At 40.0% G+C, this 4,095-nt stretch overlaps 1 pseudogene; it reads right to left on the bottom strand.

Moving 5' to 3' along the window:
• Positions 1 to 2,247: 2,247 nt before the first annotated feature.
• Positions 2,248 to 2,366, bottom strand: LOC145397934 (5S ribosomal RNA; annotated as a pseudogene).
• Between the last annotated feature and the right edge of the window lie 1,729 nt (positions 2,367 to 4,095).

A 4,095-nucleotide genomic window follows, 5' to 3' on the forward strand; every position in this document is an offset into this window, starting at 1 on the left:
GCAGTAATCCCACGCTCATTTTAAGCGTGAACCAGGCGTACTACCAGCTAAAATTGCCCTCATCCTGCAGTCCAACACTCTCCTTTCTGGGGGACAAAGGAGTGGGTGAGGGACGTTTATAGACCATTTCCAGGAACGTCACTGAATCACATGAGTTTTGTTTATGACTCCATATTGGACGGCAAACTCCTCGCAGTAATGGTTGTCCAGACAGGGCTGTCCGAGATGGAGCTCTCAGAAGTATGCAGAAAGCTTGATCAGCACCATCTGGAACTGTACCAGAAGAGGATAAAGTGTTTGGGGCTGGATCCGTAACACCATATCCAAGGAGAAATATACTAGTTTCAAGGATTGGTTTCCGAAACCAGATCTCAGATACGGCGATGTTTACCATTATTTGGTAAACACTCCGTCAAAGTTCACTGGGGCATCCCTCAAGGTGAACAGACATGTCATATTGCTTTTGTGTAATGTAGGTAGCTGGAAAAGACATACAGTACACGTTAATCTTCTTGATACGTGGGACTAAGGGGTAGACTGGGAATCTAGCATCTGATGAATGTAATAGGCTACCCAGTGATGTAGTTACTGTCCCCTCTTCAGAAAGTTCCAAGAATAGGCTAAATAAGCCAATAACAGGTACAGGTTGCATATATAAATTGTCATTCTTGTAGTCACACGTCTGTGAGAGGCTGACAGCAGACTAGCTTGGGTCTGCTTGGGCTATTGTAGGCAGGGTGGATTATTCACACTCTTGTGGGAGCTGCCAAGCATGGGCTGTTCTAGGCAGGGTAGATTAGTCACACTCTTGTGGTAGCTGTCTTGCATGGGTCTATTGGCCTACTGCAGTTATCCTCTCTTCTTAATCTCTAAGTTAGGTCCGAGGTTAGGCTGGTTGGTTTAGCTGGGTTTGGTAAAATGAAACTGATTTCTGACAAATAAAGGAGATTCATATTAATAACATTATAAAACAATTATAATAGAATTTCAGGTATATTTCCAGAATTACATCCAACTTATATGAAGTTTATAGTTGTCTGGTGGGGTTCTCACTCTTCTGCCCTGCAATATAAATATGAACATCCTTTTCAATAATACTGCCATAAAATTAAAAACAGGAATGTGGAGTCAGACTCATATCAAGTGACTGTCACCAATCATAACTATGTTATTTTTATCTTAACTTGGCGCACAATTTCATTTTGCAGCTTATTTCATTAAGAGAAAAAGTCGATACCAAGGCTGTACATCCTTTCCATATCACTTCTTCATGATTACTATCATCTTCTAGTGTTAATTTAGTGTGACAAGAAGTCTAGATGGGGGGATGGCAATTTTGGCCAAGGTAGAGCAAAAGGAGTATAGACCTACTACCTTACCATCAGAGACAGTGACATTAGGTTGGTTAGGTATGAAAAACAAAACAAAAAAACTTCCAACCGAAATGATATCAACTGAAATTTGCCACCCAAAACAACTGAGTTGGGTGTAATTCTTAAAATTTACTACTAAAAAACATTTACTTTGGAAATTTCAGTAAGTCAAGGCCTAGATACATACTGTACATACAGCCTCTATATGTGCGAAGCAGTTTAAAAAGTTATGCCAAAAGAGTATATGCCAAAACTATCAAAATTACTACTGTGTTGAAGTTAACTTGTATATCAGCTACAACTGAAACATAACGCTGACACCAATTAAAATGAAGGTCATTTATTTCATGCTAATGAATACCACAACATAAAACTTGCAGACTTGGACAACATACCAAACCTGACTTAACATTTTATATTAATAGAAAAGTCTTACTACATACAGTACTAAAAGATAAATATAAATGGCTCTTGATATAACCTCAAATAATTACATATTGTTTGTACGCAGGAAAAAAAAAAAAAAAAAACTGGAGCACGTATTGACAGTCTGGCTTTCAGTGGAGCAACATTCCTTTTTAAGTATAATGGAAAACTATACATAGTAATACTAGTAATTATTTCATTTTAATCGAAACAGTTTAGCACAGGCTCACATTTGTGTAAAACAGTTTTATACTGTAGAATGGAACAGTGTTCTGTACTCATACTATTACAATGATCCATCATGAAACAAATGCTAGTTGGAAATGAACCATCCATCCATCCATTGCCAGACGCCATGTATCCCAAACGGGGTGGTCAAGGACTTAGAGTTAATTGTTTTACAGGGAGGGGCACTAATCCTCCACTAACCCCACTTGACACGTAGGGATGCCAACAGCATCTGGTGTTCCCAGGTGGTCACCCATCCAAGTACTAACCAGACCCAACGTTGCTTAACTTCGCTGATCGGACGGGAAGCGGTGTACTTAACGTGGCATGGAAATGAACCACATTGTAAAATATTGAAAAATAAAAAAAAAATTTAGGCTACGACCTAACCTAACCAAACCTAATCCAGTGTAACCAAATCTTACCTTGAGTGTGACCTAACTTGCAACTTATTCAGTGTCACATTAGCACCAAACATTCTTAATCATCACTGCTATGTTGAATTTATATCTGAGTTCGTTTGCATAAAACTAGAATAATACCTAAACAAGGCTTGTGACATGGACCCTCCCCTTCTATTTCCATGCACACACATGGCCATGTGAGTCTTGTACACTGTGACAGCATAATCTAGATATCCCAGGATATCTGCTACTGTTAAGAATGATAATTATGTCTGTATCTACTCACAAATCATCGGCTCACCTGATATGACATTCTTGCTACAGATTCGGGTGTAGGCTGTAGGTCACTTCTGTCGCTTTTCCTCACTGACTGGGAATCGGTAGAAGTGTACCCCACTTCCAGTAATCTGGCTTGTTTTACAGCCGAAGGCACAACACTGAAATACCATTGTGGAATCTGCAGTTCTCTCTCCGTAGACGTCCGACAATTTGCCGTCCAGTATGGCGTCGTAAACAAGAGTCACATGACCCATGACGTCACATGGAAAAGATCTATATAACCGGACAGAGGACCGGCTCAGTTACGTCTATACCACAACGAGAAGATGTCCCTCTCCAACACTCTAATGGCAATATAAATTTTGTTCGTAACAAATCCATCAGTATCTCTCCATCGCAACGTAATATTTCACCACTTAACTCATTGGTTGTCTTAACTTCCAAAACTTCAGCGAGCTGCCACCTCTCCCTCTCCCTCCCTCTCACACACACTCAAACAAACATTTTTAAAACTAATTACCTCGTAATATTCTCTCTCTTCTTTATGTGCACTTCTAATTTCTCCTCTACCACATTTTTTCCCTTTTGTTACCTCATCGTGGGAGTTTTGCAAGACAAGTATTTGATTACTCACTACAACAGTCCTTCCACTTGGTTGCCTTCAGGCTTCATTTATTCGTTTACACCTCATGTTGGACCTTTGGATAACGTTCTTTTTGTTGCTGTTGATTGTGTTTTTTGTCTCAGCTGGTTCACTGTGATCTGTCCACACTATCGTGTCACTTCCCTCTTTTGGTATTCCTTTGTTCGCTTTGAATTTTTACTGGTGTTGTTCCTGGATCTTGTATCTGTGACATTTGCAGCTGCGTCGTTTGTTTTGCTCTGTTGGTAGTAGGTGGTGACGACCATCATCCACTCACTTGATGTAATGCTGCCTACTTCTTCCTTCACCTTTATCATTCTTTTTCTGTGGCTGCCGTCCTCTATTCCTATTTCTCCCACCTGTCCTGCCACTCTTTATTATTGTTTTTTCTTCTTCAGGTAGCATTACACTGAGTGACAAGTCTAATGGATTAGGTTTCATAAATGCCAGGAAACCATTTCCAAAGCTGGGTGGTAGCCATAAACCAACCCGTATGTGTTCCCTACGTGTCAACAAGTGGGTTGGCGGAGGGTTATTGCACCTCCCTGCAAAACAACTAACTCAGAGTCAAATGGCCACTTCTTACGGGATTATGGCGTCTGGCTATAGATACCGTATATAGTTTTGCCCACTGTTGACATTAACAGTCATTCATCCATAAACCCTGGGTGTTTTATTCACTAACATCTACTGTGCCTCAACCATTCATGACAAATTTATGTTAAGCAAACATAATTAGTAA

The sequence above is a fragment of the Coenobita brevimanus genome, chromosome 43 (assembly GCF_032717465.1).
Source record: "Coenobita brevimanus isolate Jiangsu-jjx chromosome 43, ASM3271746v2, whole genome shotgun sequence".
Taxonomy (NCBI): Eukaryota; Metazoa; Arthropoda; class Malacostraca; order Decapoda; family Coenobitidae; genus Coenobita; species Coenobita brevimanus.